Source organism: Ambystoma mexicanum, chromosome 4q (assembly GCF_040938575.1).
Source record: "Ambystoma mexicanum isolate Mex_15411 chromosome 4q, UKY_AmexF1_1, whole genome shotgun sequence".
Classification (NCBI taxonomy): Eukaryota; Metazoa; Chordata; class Amphibia; order Caudata; family Ambystomatidae; genus Ambystoma; species Ambystoma mexicanum.
In genome coordinates, this window is record NC_090928.1 from 715,549,783 (window position 1) to 715,572,857 (window position 23,075).

Genomic DNA, 23,075 nt, shown 5'->3' on the forward strand with positions numbered 1-23,075 from the left:
CTCTCCCGTTCTAATATACTCTCTATCACCCTCCCTTCTTCGTATTTCCTGGTCGTTTCTGATAGTAATCTCTTCTTCCACATTGCCATTTCCTTTTCTTTCTCTTCTTCTTCCTTTTTCCTCTCTCGTAGTACTGCTCTTGATAGCCTTTCTGCTGCTGTTTTTACCCTTTCGGCTTCTCTCCTTTGCTCCTCAGTTCGTTCCCTTATTCTTTCCAACTCGTTCTTACCTTCTTTCCTTTCCCTTGCTCTCTCTCTTTCCTCCCTCTCGAGCTGTTTGATTAGTTCATTCTGCTCATCCCTTAGCTCTGCTAGTCGTTCCTCCAAAATCTCTTCCTTTTGTCGTATCAGCTCTTCCCCCCTCATTTCACTCTCCCTGGTATTATCTTTGTCCAATTTCCTCACTACCTCCCTCTCTTCTCCTGTTAATGTACCTCATAATTTTAATAGTATCTGTGCAGCTACCCACTCATCATGTCCTATTTCCTCAGTTTGTTCTTCTCCAGTCCTCCCCTCCCCCTCTGGCATCTTCCTATAGGCTGATCCCGCCGTACTAGTCCGCTCCCCTCCCTTGTGGACACCTGTCACTGCATATGGTGGCGGGCTGTATGTCGGGTTCGAGTACCCCTCAGCCGCCCTTAGTTGTTCTCTTCCTATTTCTCCTAGTTCTCTTAAAGGGTACAACCCCCCTCCCTCTGTTTTCACTACCTTTGCTAGGGTTATATCGTCGCTCTGTTCCTTTTTTATTTAATTTTCTTTTGGGTTGTTATTCTTTTTTCCTCCCTCTTGTCCGTTCCCCGTGTTCTTTGGGCCTTCACTCTCCTTCTCCCCATTCTCTCCTTCTTCCTTAATCTCTTTTTCTTCCGGTGTTTCCCCTACAGTGAACATTCCATTTGGTCCTGGTCGGGACCCCTGGAACATCCTCCATAAGTTAAACACCTCCACGTGGTGTGTCAACTTCTTCCCCTTGTATGTGTTATGCAGATGGTTTAATAGTGAATGTTGGGTATATGGATCGAAGCTACCGTTAGGCGGCCATGGTGTTGTCATTTTGTTGTCCGTCCCCTGTGTCCATTCTATGCTATATTTGATCAGTTTCTCCCTATGGGGTGACAGTGTTTTACATAGGTGTTGTAGTGGGGTAGTGAGGGTGTTCCCCCACCCTCCCGATCCTGCCCCGTATGACATAGTAGCGCTCCACTTGTTATCCTTCCCCTATCTGGTAGCTATTACTTTACTAACACTTACGATACACAGCTTTATACCTTTACCTGGCCCCGTAAGTTTGGGGACTTGTGATAGTCCGCTGAGGAAAATTATTAAAATATAGTATTTACATTTGTATATTCTTTTCTTTCTTTTCTTCCTTTACAGAACACCCTTACGGCCCCCTGCGGCCGAGGCGCACGTAGCCCCCTGCGGCTGCGTACCCCTTGTGACGTTCTTATATAGCCGTCCTATTTTCATTTGCTCCTCCTCCCTCTTCTACACTTGCCGTGGCCGGCGTTCTCCGTGCGCAGCCACGTCCCCCGTTTTACCTTCCCCCGATCAACTCATTACCGTTTATCTCCGTTTCCACTCCATTACCACAATTCTCTTCCCCACCACTCTCAGAAAGAAAGATGCCTTGTGCTCGGGATATCCTATGAAAGCCCTACTGGTGACGTCACCGATCTCTTCAAATTACTAGTAAGTTCTTAATACACTTGCACTCTACCCCCGTTAACCCCACAGCTGTCTTCCTGTCACGCCTGGAACAAGGTAATCAACAATATATAATCGGACTGCGCACGCTGCGTCGCCTCGCGTGTGATACGCCCCTCGACAGGAGGGCTTAACCAGCCAATTATCTTCCGTATTGGGCAACCAACTAGCTACCGCCTACAGGGAAACGTCATCTACCTATCGAGTTTCTTGCTCGAACAATAGGGATCCTCATCTACTCATTGATCAATAAATGCCAAATCGTAGGAAACCACACACACACCCTTACACGTAGTCGCGACCTAGGCCAATCAGTGTCTACGAGCGGCCGCACGTGATGTTTTCGTGCTCCGCCCCCCTCTCTCGTGTAACGTAGCCGACTGCTCTCGCACTCGTTCGGCTACCATTCATTTCATAGCCAACACTAAATTGTCAAACCTTCGCCGCGCACCTGTGCAACACCTCCCACCTCCCTTATTTAATTCCTCCCCCCTCCCTCACAATTTCACATTGCTTGTTGTGCGTGGCATGCTCACCAAGTTCTCTTGATGCGGGGCCGCTCGACTGCGTGCACCCCTCCAAGCGGCTCGCCACCTCCCCTCGTCTGGACCACGTCTGGACACTCGCCAACCGCGGGCGGGATACTTCTCAACCGGCTCCCGAAGGCCAATATCCGGATTGCGCTGTCCGGTCTTCTCGCAGTTCCGCGATGGTCCTGTAGTCCTCAGAAGGGGGCAGAGGGGGCCGCGCCGCCGGACCTCCTCGCAACGGGAGTACCTGGAAAAATAAAAATAAAAAGCAGATCTTAAACATATCTCAGCAGTGCCTCCAACTTGTCGGGGGGAATTCTGCCGGGGTCGGCCGGGCCGTCCGCAGACCTCCGGGCAGGGAGGCCCCAACTCCTCCCGTATATCCCAAAAGAGATAGAGTATGAGACACACGCAAGAAGCAAGGTGGTTCTGCTGTTTATTAGACAAAACGGCAGGGTTGGGTCAAGGATCGTACACGTCCGTCCTGACACACACACAATCGTGGGGCTCGCAGGCCCTTTTTACCTTAGTATGACGCGCTACTTGCGTCACCTTAGAAAGTTTTGCAAAAAACCTATCTCCACTCTGGATTGGTTACTCGAGTGGTAGGGTTAGTATAGCATACGTATAGAGAACGGTGTTAATGGTTGAGGGTTAGTCAGGTGATATACTTGGGTTGTCCCTTCAGTTTGATACATGAAAATTGTTACATGAAGACCCCTGAGGATTGGTCAATGCTAATGGCGTCAGTGATAAGAGCCCTATGTTCTGATTGGTCCGCTCGCGAGCCTCCCAGTCTGGGACCATCGCTGTTCCCAGCTCGCGGTGTACCTGTCATTTGCAACAATGTTTCACTATGGGTAGGTGCAGACAGTATGAGGATTTATTCATATGCTGGAAGGCCGACTACTCCCACTGTTGCAGATGTCCATTGAGTCTTTTAATTGTATCTGCCTGTGTCTTGAAACGTGGGATTCAGGCGTCTCCTTTCCCCTGGCCTTGGCATCCTGTCAGGTTTGGCTTGGTCACGTGAGGTGGGACCGTGTTTGAGACAGAATTCTGCACAATTAATATTGTTTTTTCCACTGTGTGCCTGGTTTTAATTTGCAGGTGCGACCTTGACGTCGGCTCGCGGCGTGCGAGATTGCAACATTGTACACTTGGCTGTGTGCTTTCGCCGGGCTCATTCTGCAGGGTCAGCAACTGAGCTCTTGCTCATTTAATGTTCATGGAAGCTTTTGCTTGCGGCCTACTTGGGCCTGGTGCATAGGTGGGACCGTTGGTGCACTGCGCTTTAGGTTACGGTATCATATTGCTCTATCCCCAGTATCGTGTCTTCGTCATATTCTTCATTATGGTACATGGTTTTAGAAGAAGCGTGAGCAAGCCTTTTTAGATAAGTTCATTATGCGTCTTGCGTTTCTGCATTTTGAGAGCCTATGTGGAAAATAATAAAGATGCACGTCCGTGGGTGTGTCCGTCGCCTACGTCATAGCACTGAGTATGTTCTTCGTGTGGATTGGTGTGGGAGTGTCCGATGTGTATGTTTTGCACAGGCATGCTGACCGTTGGCTAGGTCGTCATGGCATCTCTAACGATGTGTTGGTTTAGTCGAGTTGATCTATGCCGCAGGTGTCGGCATGGGCAGGTCGGGCTGCTGGGCAGGTGGGTGGGCACATCCGTATGTTCCTGTACCAGGGTATTTGGTCGTCTGGTAGATAGGCAAACTCCTCTCGTGGCGGGTGTCTAGGCCGTGATCCTCTAGGCCAAGCGCGAGAGGGGATTGGCGGGAGCTTGTTCTTCCGTTCTCCCACTTCACCACAATAACTGATTTCAGGCCAAAATAACCAGACAGACGCAAAGAATATGGCAAAGTACTACTTTCTTATCAGTTCAATAAAGTAGGGAAATCTGGCAAGCATAACAGATCATAGCTCACACACGCTCAAATACATTTCAGTTACACACAGGCTTTACATCTCAATACACATCAGCTATGATGTCATCCTACGCGGCAAATAGTAAAAACCTATTGGATGGAGGATAGGTTAAGGGAACATATGTACCTATAGCTTATTTAGGTGTTAGTAACTTCATCAGCTGCCCCTTATTAAGTAGGCATGCCTGAAACAAAACAACCTCTAACATATAATAGAGATAATAGATGAATAACCCACTGTGGATTGGCTTCTGCAACAATGTATAGGCCATCATCACATAGGCTATCCTGATTGGTTGGCACCTTCTTCCAACCTTGGACATTCGGCTCATTAGCAGCAGATAAGGAACATTAAACCCAGCTGCGGGAAACAAAGTCAGTCAACTGCTGTCTTGGCCAATTAGCCTACTATCTCTCATCAGTTAGGCCCTAAGCCAAGGCCTCTTCTTTGCAGTTGATCTTGCTGACTGTACTCTTCTCCAGAACTTTAAAGGGAGTGAAGGTACATTGCTATCTTTGTCTGGAACATTATGAATAGGCCTTATTTTCTAGTCTTGCACCACATGTGATGAGACCATGATTTGTCCACTCTGTTCTCCAATTTAGTGGTATTTCATTCAATTATATTGGGTGTTAGTACTCTACTTGGCTTTTGGAGACTTGGTTGCTCCAGCTTGCAAATGCTTTCTGCATCTTTAATGGTCCAATACTTGGCACACATTTTTATTCCTTTGCCTAATCTAAGAGAAATATGTCCTATGTACATAACTTATCCACTTGGACTAGTTTTGTACCTTCAAGTTGATTTTCACAGTGGTATCCTTGATCTTTAGCCAAACAAATAAATTTTGTTCTTTCATGAATCTGTATTCTAGTGCTTTCCAGCTCTGCAGCCTTGGTTTCTCTCCTTGTGGCTTTTAGTGAACTATTATATAAAAACGACATCCATTTTGTCATTATGGCTGCTTTACCTGTGTTATATATTCTACTGTAGAAAGATTCTATATGTCTCATCTAACTTGTGTTTCTGTGTATATACATCTGCTGCATTTCTTCTAACTTATCTTCTCAACATATATGATCTCTTCGTATAAACAGGCTTGTTTACTTTGTTACTTCAGTCACAGACGAGTGTGTGAGATTGAATATATAGAATAGGATATCGCTGTTGGATGCGTGAAAAGCATGAGTGCTTAAAGCGGATGAGTGCGGAGTGGGGATGTGTCCATGGAGCAGAGGAGTTTGTGGAGCAGATGAGTGCGTTGGAGCGGATGAGTTCGTGGAGCAGATGAGTGCGTTGGAGCAGATGAGTGCATTGGAGGGGGCGTGTACCCAGAGGGGGTGTGTGCCCAGAGGGGGTGTGTACCCAGAGGGGGTGTGTGCGCAGAGGGGGTATGTGCGCAGAGGGGGTGCGCGCGCAGAGGCGATGTGCGCGTGCAGAGGGGGTGTGTGCGCACAGAGGGGGTGTGGAACGGATGGTGGAATGGAACGCATGGGTGTATAGAACGCATGGGTGTATGGAGCGGATGAGTGTATGGAGCAGATGAGTGCATGGAGCGGATGAGTGCATGGAGCAGATGAGTGCATGGAGCGGATGGGTGTATGGAACAGATGGATGTATGGAGCGGATGGATGTATGGAGCGGATGGGTGCATGGAACGGATGGGTGTATGGAGAGGTTAGGTGTATGCACCCAGCAGATCGGTGTATGAGAGGTTAGATGTATGCAGTCAGCAGATCGGTGTATAGAGAGGTTAGGTGTATGAAGCCGAGGGAAGTATGGAGCGGATAGGCGTATGGAACGGATGAATATATGAAGTGGATGTATATTCAGAGTAAATGAAGGTATGCAGCCAGCAGATCGGTGTATGGGTGTGTTGAGTGTATGAAGCCGAATGGAGTTTGGAGCGGATAGGCGTATCGAACAGATGAATATATGAAGTGGATGTATACTCAGAGTACATGAAGGTATAGGACAGATGAGTGTAGAGATGAATATATAGAACAAGATATTACTGCTGGATGCGTGAAAATCACGAGTGATTAAAACAGATGAGTGCAGAGAGGATGAGTGCGTGGAACGGTTAAGTGCGTGGAGCGGGTGAGTCCGTAGAGGGGGTGAGTCTGTAGAGGGGGTGAGTCCATAGAGGGGAGTCCGTAGAAGGGGTGAGTGCATAGAGGGGGTGAGTGCGTAGAGGGGGTGAGTGCATAGAGGGGATAAGTGCGTAAAACAGATAAACGCATAGCACGCGTGAGGGCATAAAGCGGATGAGTACCTCTAGCGATCAAGTGCCCAGAGTGAACTGACGCATCACGTAGAGCCAACGAGCACGAAGAACGAACGAGCACTGACGCATCCAGTACTGATGAGTGCGGAGAATGGATGAGTACGTTGAGCTACTGAATGCATAGAGCATGAAGCAGTCAGGAGTGCATGCCTGGGGCAGTCAAGAGTGCATGCCTGGGGCAGTCAAGAGTGCATGCCTGGGGCAGTCAAAGTGCATGCGTGAGGCAGACAAGAGGGCATGCGTGGTGCAGACAAGTGGACAGTCGTGTGGCAGACAAGAGCGCATGCACAGAGCAGACTAGACCGCGCAGGGCGGACCAGAGTGTATTGGACCTGACTGGGGTGCATAGAATGGATAGCTGTCCACTGTATGGACTGGAACGCATAAATATTGCGTGACGTATATAGTATGGTTTAGAATGCAAAGAACGTTTGAAAGAGCATATAACTCATCATATCACAGCACCATGCTTACTCTCTCCTTTACATCACCATTCAACTAGAACACAGAGATACTATGACACCATTCGGTATAACTGTTCTCATACCAACATCCGTCACTCACCCCACATCATTCTAAGTTGACACTGCTGGTCTCACACCCCCCAGCCAGGCGTTCTCCTCAGGCCTAACGCAGCCACAGCCGTTCTGGATAAAACCTGCCTGAATGAACACATTCTCCTGACCTCTCAACCACCACACCTACCGCTAAGAAGCAGCTACTACATGGATATCGCACGAGCTGCACAAATACCCGGTGCTCACATGCACCTTTTGACTCTCTCTACTCTCTCTACTGATTTGAACTTTGGTTCCCAAGGGCGTTCAACCTACCAGCGCCTTCAGACCATACCAATGGTATATAAGGCGCTATATAAATGCAAAATAACATAACATAACATAACATCTTTATTCTTTAAGTAGTCATATATTGTTTCAGTGTGCCATAATGTCTTCTCTTCATGATGTCATTTTATACATTTCAGGCTTTACTTATAGTTCATGTATGTACCCCGGTGTTTGCAAACTTCCTTCTAGCACTTCAGTTTGAGGGTACATTCGGTATGGTTGTCTGAGAGCATAACGTCTTTCATATCTTCGATGCGGTATTGGGATGATACCAGGTGTCATGCACAGTGCTTTCTTGCTGCTCTTCCAATATGACAGAGGTGAGGATATGGGCTCCATGAGTGAGATGTACATTTCCTTCTCTACATTCCCCATTTGGTCTCTTCACACTGTGGTTTCTTCGTAATCTTCAGAATCCATATCTTTGTCACCCCCCCTTAGGTCACCTGCATTTTTTATGTGTTCATCCACATTCCAGGTCATATGGCAACATTCCCCAGTTGTTTGACAGAATAGCCAATGTCCTACATAGTTCTTGTGATCCTTGGGATAATAAATCTTCATTTCGGGGGGTGCCAGGGAACTTCCTTTCAGGTGCCCACAGGTGGTGCTTTCGGTCTGTTTGTGCTCATCAGTAATAGCATTTACATTAATCATTATCTTCATCCACATAGTTTTTTTGCTGTCTTCTTGCACTTATGATTATTCTTATAAAACAGAATCCTAGCAGTACCAACACTAGTATTGCTCCCAATAGTTTGAAGGCATCTGCCATCCAGGCTGGAACCCATGAGACCAGGGACAAAAAACAGTCTTCAACTTCAAACTCATCTACTTCTTCCACCATTTTCGTATGCAGGGTTGAACACATAGTTATTGCTTCTGTAAGGGTTCCTTTTTCTCCATTGTGGGAAGGTGTGTAAGTACAGCAAGAAGGCCTGATCTTGGTGCACATGCCTCCTCCCATTGCTCTAATCAAGTATGGGACATACTTGTTCTGGAGGGTCTACTCTAATCGCATTGAGTACTTTTATTATTATGTTAGTTGTTTTTAGTAGTTCCCACATGGTGATTTGTAACCACTTGGTGTTTACTGCAGGAATATGGCTGTAAATATCACTGCCGTTCTACTGAACAGTTTGTGCACATCTGGAATGTCATAGTAAGCTTCTATTGGTTTTGCCGGAAAATAGTTCTCTCTCTTCTGTCCGATGAAATTGAGCAACCTCTTCTTTCTCTGGTGTGCATATATTTTCAGAAAGCAGACTATATGAAGATCACTTTGGGGAATCACCAATGCAGGAACTTGTATGATCACACTAGAACATATTACTCCCCAATTATTAGGTAGCTGCATGTAAGCTTTGGACCCACAGGCCCAATAGTGGTTCATTAGCACAGCAGTTCCTCCATTCATTCCTGGCACGTCAATTATTTGCTTACATCCTTTATTTTCTCCAACTATGGTTATTCCCCTTTTTCAGAAACACAGTGTTGCATTCTTCATTGGGAGAATGTACAGAGGGCTTGCTTAATTTTCAACCCATGTTTTGAAATACCCATTCCTTGAGGCATTCATCATTCACTATTTGCACTATTCTTACGGGTGCCATGAACAATAAATGTGCACTGCAAGCTAATATTCCAACTTCCCAACCTGTACTGGTGACAACACATCCATATACCAATACCTGAGGCCTCTCCCAGCATCCTGACAATGCTTGTGTTTCCCACATATGTGCACAACCCAGTCTCTTTTGTTGGACAGTCCTTTCCTTTTCTCCAGTCATGCCATTGAATGAATTTAGGAGCATTCTACTTTTCCAATCTAGGTTTGTTTCAATTTTCTTCATTTATATGTAATGATCTTCATATGGAAACATTCTTTTTGGACATCCATCGTAGGGTTGCCCATCTTTCTTCAAATTGTCCTCTTGTTGTGCATGCTTCTAGATGGCTGAGACACTTATCATGCATAGGTTTTTCTCTTAGAATGTTATGGCATAACAGATGAGCAAACACACATAGCAGCTCTCATCTGGCATTCTGCTCCCTACTTCCTTCATGTGCTGGTACCACATGTTATTCTTTAAATGGGCTGAATGATCAAGATATGAATTTAATTCCTCATGATCTTCCCCAGCATCTCTCTTAAGTCAGATATGTATTTGCAAATAGCAGAGAAAATATCACTTGTGCTTTTTTTAGGGATATAACTAGATGTCTCATTTACTAAATACTCCATCCATCTGTATTATAAAACATAATTTGTCGAAATGTTATAAGCATGAGAAAGTAAAGAGAACGCATTGTGCAAATTGTAACTACAAGAAGCATGGCAAGAATATCCATGTGTTCAATTATATCCTGTACGCTAGGCGGTCTTCTTGATAGCAATGTGTATCTTATATAATGGAAGAATCGCATTCTCTTTAATTCAATCATTCAGTTTCTGTCACTTTTATAAACCACACTTTTATAACATAAATCATAATATTATTGCAATGATGATACTACAAATAATAGGACTGTTTGTAGGATTTCCCAAAAATGTGACAACATCAACAGGTCGTCTAACTAAAGCTGGATAAAATTGAAGTATGTATAGGAAAAGAGCATGCAGAAATTGTGTGTAAAGTTTCAGGCAACATAAAGTGTCATATGCAAGCTTTGTGTTCTTTGTTGGTCAACGCAGTGTCTCTTTTATCCTGACTGGAATGTTTGTGAAGACTACAAGGTTTGTTTGTTTCCCTTTGACCTTGGAAAAAACTGATAGTTCAAATTATAGTTTTTATTCCATCTGTAATTTATTTTGGCCCTTGATAGCCCATCGTGTCTGCATGTGCAGAACATCTTCTCTTGCTTCACTGTCAGTGGGTACAGGAGGGGCTTGGGCATCTCCTTTGTAAAGCTTTATGTCACTGAACTGCAGACAAGCTCTTTTACTTCAAGTTTTATAGCAGTAGGATTGGTAGGATTTATCCCATTTACAAGGTTTTTGTCCCTCAAAGTGGGACGTATTCCAAGTGCGGGCTAAATCTTTTACAAGCCCTTCATCCCCTGGATACAAACAAGGTGCATTTAGCAAGTTAATAGGATAACTGTTTAGTTGTCTTGAGCAATTTTCTTTGACCATTCCCTTCAATGTTTTTTGCCTGTTGAAAAATAAAAGAAACACTATCGGTCATATTTGTCAAATAATCATGCATCTTGTCCCCTAATATTTTTGCTACAATATGGGCATCCATTTTTATTTGAGTGGGAAGAGCAAGGGGTACTTTCATGCAGCATCCAGTTACCAACTCATGAGGAGTTAAGTGGTGATCTGAGCCAGGCTGGTTTCTCAGGGAAAACAGAGCAACGTGTAGGCAATGCCCCCACCCTTCTTAAAGGTCATTTTGATTTTGGCTATCCTTTATTTATGGAGTCAGTTTAGCATCTCACAGGTATTATTTGCCTTTGGATGATAGGCAGATAAAAACCTGTGCTTTGTGTCTAATAGAAGAGCTATCTGATCAAACAATTAATTTAGAAAATGTGGACCATTATCAGACCGCAGTGCTTCACACACACCCCATCAAGAAAATAATTCACATACGAGAAACTTGGCAGCACATGTGGCATCGGGGTGCATATATATGGACCTGCCTCAATCCATCTGGAAAAGGGACATACTACCACTAACATGTATCAGTACCCATTGCATGTTTGCAACCTATACACATATCCACAGAGTGTGTGTGTGTGTATATATATATATATATATATATATGTTGAAAAAAAAAAAAAGAGGAGAGGGGCGCACTCCAGTTCCCTGCACAGTAAACCTTCTCAGCCACAGGTGTTCTCCTCCGACCGGTTTCTGTGCCAATACACGTCATCAGGGAGGCTGTCTTAACTTGCAGCTCACAGCAAGTGCAGGTGTTAACACTTAGTGAGGATTTTGCTGCAAGGACTTCTGGTAGCTGTAGTCATCAGGTTTGCAAGGAACAGACTCACACCCAATCCCACAGTGGGGAAAGGGGGGGAGTAGCCTACAGTGAGGCACTCCAAAGTTGGGCATAAATTACCCCGGTGCAGCACCCTATTAGATTTCTGAAGATTCCACCCTTCAGAAAACTTACAAATGTGTTGAAAAAAAAGAGGAGAGGGGCGCACTCCAGTTCCCTGCACAGTAAACCTTCTCAGCCACAGGTGTTCTCCTCCGACCGGTTTCTGTGCCAATACACGTCATCAGGGAGGCTGTCTTAACTTGCAGCTCACAGCAAGTGCAGGTGTTAACACTTAGTGAGGATTTTGCTGCAAGGACTTCTGGTAGCTGTAGTCATCAGGTTTGCAAGGAACAGACTCACACCCAATCCCACAGTGGGGAAAGGGGGGGAGTAGCCTACAGTGAGGCACTCCAAAGTTGGGCATAAATTACCCCGGTGCAGCACCCTATTAGATTTCTGAAGATTCCACCCTTCAGAAAACTTACAAATGTGTTGAAAAAAAAGAGGAGAGGGGCGCACTCCAGTTCCCTGCACAGTAAACCTTCTCAGCCACAGGTGTTCTCCTCCGAACTGTGGCTGGGAAGGTTTACTGTGCAGGGAACTGGAGTGCGCCCCTCTCCTCTTTTTTTCAACACATTTGTAAGTTTTCTGAAGGGTGGAATCTTCAGAAATCTAATAGGGTGCTGCACCGGGGTAATTTATGCCCAACTTTGGAGTGCCTCACTGTAGGCTACTCCCCCCCCTTTCCCCACTGTGGGATTGGGTGTGAGTCTGTTCCTTGCTAACCTGATGACTACAGCTACGAGAAGTCCTTGCAGCAGAATCCTCACTAAGTGGTAACACCTGCACTTGCTGTGAGCTGCAAGTTAAGACAGCCTCCCTGATGACGTGTATTGGCACAGAAACCGGTCGGAGGAGAACACCTGTGGCTGGGAAGGTTTACTGTGCAGGGAACTGGAGTGCGCCCCTCTCCTCTTTTTTTCAACACATTTGTAAGTTTTCTGAAGGGTGGAATCTTCAGAAATCTAATAGGGTGCTGCACCGGGGTAATTTATGCCCAACTTTGGAGTGCCTCACTGTAGGCTACTCCCCCCCCTTTCCCCACTGTGGGATTGGGTGTGAGTCTGTTCCTTGCTAACCTGATGACTACAGCTACCAGAAGTCCTTGCAGCAGAATCCTCACTAAGTGGTAACACCTGCACTTGCTGTGAGCTGCAAGTTAAGACAGCCTCCCTGATGACGTGTATTGGCACAGAAACCGGTCGGAGGAGAACACCTGTGGCTGGGAAGGTTTACTGTGCAGGGAACTGGAGTGCGCCCCTCTCCTCTTTTTTTCAACACATTTGTAAGTTTTCTGAAGGGTGGAATCTTCAGAAATCTAATAGGGTGCTGCACCGGGGTAATTTATGCCCAACTTTGGAGTGCCTCACTGTAGGCTACTCCCCCCCCTTTCCCCACTGTGGGATTGGGTGTGAGTCTGTTCCTTGCTAACCTGATGACTACAGCTACCAGAAGTCCTTGCAGCAGAATCCTCACTAAGTGGTAACACCTGCACTTGCTGTGAGCTGCAAGTTAAGACAGCCTCCCTGATGACGTGTATTGGCACAGAAACCGGTCGGAGGAGAACACCTGTGGCTGGGAAGGTTTACTGTGCAGGGAACTGGAGTGCGCCCCTCTCCTCTTTTTTTCAACACATTTGTAAGTTTTCTGAAGGGTGGAATCTTCAGAAATCTAATAGGGTGCTGCACCGGGGTAATTTATGCCCAACTTTGGAGTGCCTCACTGTAGGCTACTCCCCCCCCTTTCCCCACTGTGGGATTGGGTGTGAGTCTGTTCCTTGCTAACCTGATGACTACAGCTACCAGAAGTCCTTGCAGCAGAATCCTCACTAAGTGGTAACACCTGCACTTGCTGTGAGCTGCAAGTTAAGACAGCCTCCCTGATGACGTGTATTGGCACAGAAACCGGTCGGAGGAGAACACCTGTGGCTGGGAAGGTTTACTGTGCAGGGAACTGGAGTGCACCCCTCTCCTCTTTTTTTCAAAACATATATATATATATATATATATATATATGCTGAAAGGGCCAATGGGTCCAAGGATTGCTCCTCTCACTGTTCGCAGATTTTGCCCTGCTGTGAACTTTTAGCAAACAATGCAGTTTGCAATATACTGTGCATCATGTTCTAAAAAATGTGGTGAAAACCAGTCTTTTGCAATCATGGCAGCAATATTCTTTCTGTTTGTATGTGCATGATAGTGAAGCAGATTCAGTGCAATTTTCGATAATGCTAGCCATAACTGGCTTTCCAGTGCTATGCTGTCTCCATAGAGCCTCTGTGGGAGAAAAAGAACCCTCCTGTCTCTTACAAAAATCCTGCTCTTCCTGTGAAGCTCAACCTTGCAGCTCAATTAACTGTACAATACATAACATATTAAAACCTTCTTTCATCAGCATACAACGTTCTGACATTTGCTTAACATCTTCTACTTCAAAATAAGAAATATTTGAAAGATATTCTGCTCTTTTGGCTTCAACATCCGCTGCTTCGTTACCGTGAGAAATCATGCCTGGCCTCTTAGGATGGGCTGTACATTTCACCACAGTAATAGCCAATGGGAGCTTTAGTATCTTCATAAGCTTGTCCAATAGAGACTCATGTTACTGTGGTGTGCCGTCTGCACTGAGGTAACCTCTTCTTTTCTAATGTGACAACCCTGCATGAACAGTTGACATAACATAGGCAGAGTCAGAATATACTGTCACTTCCTCATCCTCATATCTCTGGAGTGCAGCGATAAGCACCACTAATTCTGCATCCTGTGCTGAGAAATGTGAAGGCAGTCTTGCACTTTTCACTACTTCAAACTCACCATCATTGTTTTACTTTACTACTGCTGATCCAGTATGTCTTTTTTTCTGTCGTTTGATACATCTTTGAAGAACCTTCAATTAATAGGATTTCCCCCGCTCCGAGAGTATTCTCTCTAGCATAGGGAATATCGTCATAAAACTCAGTATATGTTTTGGAGTCGTGTACATAGTGCTCCTTCCCTACTGCTTCTGCTATGTCGCTGGTTTCACTATTCAACATCTAACCATTTTGATTTCTGGGTTTGAAATGATCACTTCATATCCTGATGCCTGTTGCATAGTCAATGTGATATTGGGTTTCCCCAAAATGGCGAACAAGGAATGCTTGACGAGTAATGTCATTGAATACCACATTGTAATACTTGCAGTTTTCAATTGCCAAATCAGCAGCAGCTAACACTTGTCACAAGGGTAATACCCTTTCATTACTGGAGCTAAAATCCCACTATAGTAGGCTAACGGTTTTTCTGCATGTCCGAATGTCAATTTCTGTGTAAGTAATGCTATCAACACTTCTCCATTTGAATGTGACAATAAGTAAAACTCCTCATTGTAGTCTGGAATTCCTAACACAGGGGTTGTACAAATAGACCTTTTTAATTCCTTGAATCCTTCAGTCATCTCATCTATCCATGTTATTTAGCGTTTACCTATCTGTGCTTCCTTGAGTCCTTTTAAAAGTGGTCAAATAGATGTACTGTAATCAAAAACCTAGGGCCTGCAATAATTACATAGGCCTAAACATTGTTGCACTTCCCTTACTGTCTCAGGTGTTGAAGTTTTCATGATCGCTTCCGCTCTCTCAGGTGTCACTTTCTCCCTCCCCCCTGAGAGATAAACTGTTTTATGTATAGGACATCTTCCTGGCAATACTGCAATTTCTCTATGTCTACCTTGTATCGTTTCTCTGCTAGTACTGTCATTAGTGGAATGTAATCTTCTCTGCGTATTTCCTCTGTCTCACTGTGTCTCACTGCACACTAATATGTCATCTATATAAAGAATTATTATCCTCTCAATGTGTACGTTACCTAGGTCCATCTGAAGAACCCTATTCAATATTGATGGGGACTCACAGTACCCCTGAGGTAATTTTGTATGTTTCCAGCACATATTTATATATGAAAACGAAGTCAAATCTTGTGAGTCTTCATGAAGGGGAATTGAAAAGAAAAGCTTTTTAAATCTATGACTGTAAAATATTTGGCTTTAGCTGGGATATTGTATAATATTGTAACTGGGTTCAGAAACTAGTGGAAGTACTGCTTCAACAATATTGTTTAGAGGGCATAGATCCTGAATAGTTCTCCACAACCCCCTCTTGCTTTATTCACTGGGTACACAGCTGTGTTACATGGGAATTCTGTTGGCACAAATATTCCCTGCTGTATTAATGCAGACATGGTTGAAAATATGCTGACATCTGCTTCTCTGGACATGGGATACTGTTTTGCTTGTGACAAAATTGTTCCTGGTTTGAGTTTTATTTTAACTTCTTCTGCTCCACTCAATAGACCCATGTCATACGGACTGCTGTTCCATAAGATGCTTGCCACCTTTTCTAAATCTTCCTCGAAAAATGATGTTTTCTTTTTCACCAATGCCATTCTCTGTGATATATCCCTATTCTCAACTTTTATCCAATAGGTGATTCTTATGAAAAATACTAATTCATCATCTGAGTAATCATCCCTGAATAATTCTTCATCTGTCAAGTCTGTTATTCTGTATCCTTCACCAAAAGCTATTACTGCTCTCCATCCTCTTCTCTCATAATCTGTCCCAGGACCAACCACCCTCTTTAACCACTGCTGCTTCTAGTTCTATGCGAATAACCTGCCCTTTTACGCCATCCATAGGTATTGCTGGCCTAAGCAAATATTTGTCAGGTATTATCAACAATTTACTACAAGTCTATGAAGCTATATCAACAAAATATTTATTCCATACAAAAATACTTCTTGAGCTAAAGGAACCCCTTGTAATGCCTTTTGGCCTGTAAATGCTAATATGAATTCTTTTACATTTATTTAGTGCATGCCTGGAGTGGAACACACTATCCATTTGCCAGTGAAAGATATTGTCATGTTTAGTTTTGTCATCAAATCACATCCTAATATGTTAATTGGTGTCTGCTGGAAATACAAAAGTGGCATAGACACCTCATGATCTCCTATGGAAAGTGGTAATTTGTCAGTAAAAGGAACCAAACTCGTAGCCCCAGAGAATCCCTGCACATTCATGGTGATCAAAGACATTGGGCCTCATTACGAATGTGGCAGAAAGGCAACAACGGCGCTGGTAGTGCTACCAGCGCCGTTGTTACCTCTCCGCCACATTACGAGTACGCGGTCTGACCAGCTGGGCAGACCGGCACCCACAAGCATTACTCGTGATTGCCCCGGCACCATTATTAACGGTGCCGGTGCAACCATGCTCCTGACCTCCATTCTGCCCTATAGGGCAGAATGGGGATCAGGAGCCTGGCCATACTGGCACCCGCGCATGGGCAATTACCAGCCCATTCATCTTGTAATGGGCTGGTAATGGCCCATTCATGGGTGCCAGGGTCGGTAGCGAGTTTTTCGGTAGCCCTGCCCTTAATAAGGGCACGGCTACTGCTAAACTCGTAATGAGGCCCATTGGGTACTTTCCTTCTCAAACACAGGAACAAGTTGCTCCCGTATCTACAAGAAAAGAAAATGTCTTGCCACCTACCATTCTTGCTTCCTCTTGTGGGTCTTGTGTCACAGATAGTACTGAACACATCAAGTCATTCTGTGGGCTCTCCTATTGTGCGAATAAATTCATCCCTGTACCTGTAAAATGATTTCCTCCCTCTACTGTCACACTCCCTATCCTGGGTGTGCATAATTGTGGAGTTTCTGCATTAGCCTTCCATTGTGGCACTGTAGCTTGTTGCATCAGAGCGTACTGTAGTTGTTGTGTCTGTACTTGTGTTTGCATAGGCGCGTGCTGTGGTTGCCTTTGTGGCAATTGTGTTTGCAGCAAGATCTACTGCATTTGCTGTATTTGCTGTGTGTGTGTCTGATACAGCGTGTAATATTGGGCATAATACACCTACGGTTCTGTATTATACTGGGAATAATACCCCATACCCCCTCTTTGTAGCTTGCCAGTTCTGCTGCATGCCCCTTCTAATTCTACACATGGGAGCTATATGTCCTGTCCTCCCACAAATCCAGCATCGTTGCACCTTTCCTCCATTAAATTCTCCTCCCCTTGAGGATTTTGAACTCTGCCTCCTCCTCTAGGTCCATTCCCTCTACCTTGTGGCCAGAAATGTTACCCAGCTTGATCTTTATGGTACCCTGCATAGCTTGGCTGTGCTGGCTGTAGCTCTTGTGTGGCCATGCCTTCACCATTTGTCAATACTGCTGCTTCTTTTGCAAACTTTGACAACTTTTTCTGAACCAACTTTGCTTCCTGCTTTCTATTCTCAGCATTTTTCTTATTCTTCTCTTGTAAAAATCGACAATGATGTAGGATATTCAACTGTGTTTCTGGCCATGTCTTTGCTTCCATGCCTCCTTATTTCTTCATTTGCCAATGCACTGGCTCGAGCAATCCCTGACATAGAATGTGATAAAATAATGCTACTATTTTATCCCATGGTTCCCTAGTCTCAAAACACCAATGTTCTTGAATCTCCTGAACAAAAGCAACAGGATCTTCTTCCTCAACCATTTTCCTTGTCATAATCGAGCCATTGTCTAATGTGTCAGCATACTGTACTTTGCGCACCCTCCATATGTCTGCACTACAATTATTAAATTGTGCTTTGTCATGTGTCGTGCTGTCACACTTGCATATCCCTCTTGTCTCCAAATGTCATCAGCTCTCTCCCCTAGGATGGCTGTTAATAGGCTTTTTACATCACCCACCCCTAGCGTTATTCCCGTTGTCATACTTTCTAACTAATAAATTCATTTTCCTGCACCTGCTGTCAAACTAGGTAAATTACATTTCAAATATTCTTTATCTATTTGTAGCCATGATATATATTGTGGTCATCCTCCACCTTTCTCAAATAATGGAAATTGCATAAATCCTGCTCCACAATCATATCCACCTATGCTCCATGTTTTCCAGGTGGGGCTAGTCTCACCCGTTCGTTTTCGTCCTAGCAGTGGTGACCTTAATCTTCTTACAGAAGGTGGGAATATATCCTATCCACTATGTGAACTTGCTTGTGGTCATTCAGAATATGGCATAGGTTCTGGTGTTTTTTTCTTTCGGCTCTTCTATGTCTGACCACTTTACCCCTCTTTCTATGTTCGGATCTACCAAAAATCCACATGCGCCCTCTCTTTGCGCTCTCTCCTTTTGTTCCCTTTCTTCATCTGACACATTATATCCCAACTGGTATGACTGCTGTCCCTTTCCTCATCATCATGATCTAGTCTGTTTAAGGACAGCGTTCTGTGCTTGTCCATCATTACGTCATCCAATCTGCCTCTTGTTTCTTTCAGTGGAGATCATTTGATAATCCATCTGGTCTCTTTACCCTCATTCTTCCTCACTTGCCTATATAGATCCCCAATCCTTTTCCCTATGCTTTCTGCCTCATGCTCATTAGCCCATGTCTGCATTTGTGGTTTCCCTTGCAGCTCCCTGCAGGGATGTTGTGACCCCGTCTCTGCTTTCCCATCGTTCTCATGCTTCAATTGGTATTATATATCTATTAACAATGCAATTTATCTCATCATTCCTTTGTCCCCTACTCCTTCTAATTTCTTCTTCCCTTCTTCTCATCTCCCTTTTCTCTTCTTCCTCTCACCTTCTTTGCCACCTGCTCACTTTCAATCTGTGTGCTCCTATTTCTTCATGTTTCTTCTCCTCTGTTCTCCCGTTCTCTTTTTTCTGTAATTCATACCTTCTTCGTTCTTGCTTTTGCTCCCTCTCTTTTTCCCTCTCCTCTTTATATACCCGTTATTGTTCATTTTCCTTATTTTCCCAGTCCTCTCTTTCTTTGACATCAATACCCGTTTCCATCTAATTTGAATAGCGTATGTCCTCCCATCCACTCGTTCTGTACTATTGTCACTCCACTAGCACTGTCTTTCTCTCATTTTTTTCTCTTAGTGTCTTCTTCTATCTCTATCTGCCTGCCCCTTCTTTCATCATGATCTTTATGTTCATTGTGTGCAGACATATATTTTCACTCTTTTATTTTACTCTCTTACATGTTATGCTCATTACTATAGGCGGGGGCTTGTATGTTGGATTAGCACACTCCACCACTCCTTTGACTCCTTTAAAGGATAAATTCCCTGTTTGTCTTCCGTTGTATTATCATTTTCAGGAGGCGAAAGAGGAGCCGAGGGCATTACATCCTCCTCTTTTTGGTCATTGAGCATCCATTCCTTCTCAGGTGGATCTTCTCTCTCACTCTGGTACATTTTCATTAGCTCTAAAACAGCTAGCCTTTTCTGTAACTTCTTTCCTGAGAATGCAGCATGTAAGTATGCTGTCATGTGTTGCAATACTGTTCTTGATAGCGAACCTTCTTGAGGCTAAGGCATGAACATTTTGTCAGCTGTGCCTTTCGCCCACTCAGCATGATTTTTCCTAATCATAGGTGTCTATCTCGGTAACGTTTTGCACAAGTGTAAAAGGGGAGTTTCCCCCATGATGACAAGTCATTTTTAACTGGACACCACAACAATCAGTTCGGGCAAGCACCATCAATCACTGCCCATTTCCAAAAAACAATTCTCCGAACAATTTCCAAACTTACACAATAATATTCTTCTACTTCTTTGGTTATAGTTTTATCGATTCTTACTATCTCGTTTTTATTATTGAAAATCCAAGAATCTTATTTTATTCTATATTTTCTCAACTGCTACCCTCCAATGATTGATTTGTACGAATCGCTTTTTTTTAGAATCTAATAATGAGTGAAATGTATTACTATCATTCAATAGTTTCATTCGAAAACTTATAGTATTACAGCTAATACCTAATATGTCATTTTTTTACAATAATATTTTCGCAACCCCAAACAAAATGTGCACAACAATTTCTACGATCATCTTCCTTACTTTCTCTATTAAAAGTATATCATCTCTATTTTAGGAGTGTGTCACGCATCCTTCTTTGGCCTTTAGCTGAAGGAATCCCTTAAATAATACTCAGTTCCGGTGTTTGAGATGCAATCCCTTCTATATTCTTTGAGATTAGGAAACTAGATATCTCTTCTTTAATCAAATCCTGTTTTGTTCCCCAATATATATGCACATGCAATATGATCCCTACGGGTGGCGGCGCTTTATAAATATATAAACATAAACAACATCCCTCCCCTTTTATTTTCCACTTTTGATGTTTCTACGTATGTCAGTTTGGTCAGTTTGATACCTTCGGAATCGACTCTTCCCCAATCAACCACTTTGCTTTCCATCCTCAGGGAACATGCAGGGACCAGACAAGAATTTCTTCAAAGGGGCACCTGCCGACCGTCTCTAGTTACACATGGTTTTTCTCCCACTCTCCACAGGAAGCTCTGTGGTCTTCCGGCTGATGGAGGAAGATGTTAAGAATCTGAGGGTCTGGATCTTGAACCATACGTACCACTACCAAAATGTGCAGTAGCACCTGGTGCATATCAGGTGCTGGACGGTATTCCCACAATAACTGATTTAAGGCCCAAATAACCAGACAGGCACAAAGAATATGGCAAAGTAGCAAAGTACTACCTTATTATCAGTTCAATAAAATAGGGAAATCTGGCAAGCATAATTTATTTATTCATTTTGGCATTTATATAACAGATCATAGTTCACACACTCTCAAATACATTTCAGTTACACAAAGACTTTATACCTCAATATACGTCAGCTATGACATCATCCTATGTGGCAAATAGTAAAAACCTATCAGTCGGAGGGATACGTTAAGGGAACATATATACCTATCGCTTATTTAGGCGTTAGTAACATCATTGGCCGCCCCTTATCAAGTAGGCATGCCTGGAACAACCTCTAACTGCATATAATACAGATAATAGTAGAATAACATCAGCGGATTGGCTTCTGAAACAGTGTAGAGTCCATCAACACAAAGGCCATCCTAATTGGTTGGCACCCTCTTCCAACCTTGAACATTCAGCTTGTTAGCAGGACATAAGCAAAACGAAACCCAGGTGTGGGGAACAACATCAGACAGCTGCCCACTTTGCAAATTAGCCTACATTCTCTCATCAGTTAGGCCCTAAGCCATGGCATCTTCTTTGTAGTTGACCTTACTGACTGTTCTCTTCTTTGGAACTTTAAAGGGAGTGAAGGTACATTGGCATCTTCATCTGGAGCGTTATGATTAGGCCTTGTTTTCTGGTCTTGTACCATGTGTGAGGAGACCATAATTTGTCCACTCTGTCTTCTTATTTGGTGCTATTTGATTCAATTATGCTGGGTGTTATTTCTCTTCTTGGCCTCTGGAGACTTGGTTGCTCCGTCTTGCATATGCTTTCTACATCTTTAATTGTCCAATAATTAGCACTCGCAAATGTGTACTCCTTTGCCTAATCTAAGAGAACTACTTCCTATGGACATGGAATGTCCGCTTTGATTCCTTTTGCACCTTGGAGTTGCTTCTCACTGTGGCATACTTGATCATTAGCATTAATCTGTATGTCAGTGCCTGTCAGCTCTGCAGCCTTGGTCTCTCTCCTTGGGGCTTTTAGCTTACTATTATACAAAACCGACATACATTTTGTCATCATGGCTGCTTTACCTGTATTATATTTCCTATTGTAGCAAATTCTATATATCTCATCTACCTTCTGTTTCTGCGTATATACATCTACTGCATTTCTTCTCACTTATCTTCTCAACATATATGATTTTTTCATATCCAGATGTTTGTTTACTTTGTTACTTCAGCCACATCTACATTCTTTAAGAATTTGTATATCATTTCAGTGTGCCATTGTGTCTTCTCTTCATGACGGCACTTTACACCTGTTCCGCTTTACTTATAGTTCTTCTATATCCCGTGTGTATGCAGACTTCCTTCTACCACTTTAGTTTGAGGGTACATTTGGTACAGGTGTCTGAGCGCATAACGTCTTTCATATATTGCATGCAGTATGGAGATGATACCACGTGTCATGCACAGTGATTTCTTGCTTCTCTTCCAATATACAAAGCAGTCAAGCCTAGGCTACCCCACCCTTTCACACTGCATGGTAAAGTATCAAGTCACAACCCAGGCGGAATATCAAATCCTCTGTCACTTTGGTTAGCAATCAAAACAATGAGTTAAAGCAAGATTTATTCATTATAACCATACATTCCAATAGACAATATAAAAAGTATATGTCAATCAGTTACATAATACATCCCATCCTTTGGGTATTGACCTAGTGCTAACTATGAAATCAAACATTGGTGAAGTTAGTAACCATGTGAAAAAGTACACAGGTATTGGTCGACACATACGTTTCTCTGCTCAAAAGTAAACTTTCGCTTGTTTCAGTTTATATAAACATCAACCCCTTTGAGCTTTCTTCAGGACACAAAGCCCAGCGCGATGCACTCTATTTCAAATCTCCAAGAAATCATGTGGAGATATTCAACAAACAAACACTACAATAAAAGAAAAATAATATTGTCACATATGTATTAAAATCAACCTAAAAACTGAACCAAAACAGGACACCATCTGGTATGCCCTGTCATTGTTGAAGCTTTCTACATACCTAAAATTTCTTCTATAGTGTGTTGACCCACTGAGGTTTTCACTCCTGTTATTCAGAGATGGTACCTCATGTTGTAACTACATGAGGGAAAGGAAAAATTTGATCCGTATTATTGTATGAGGTATATGGTTTTTCCCAAATTCAACTCTATTTGTATCCATGCACAAGCTATTTTT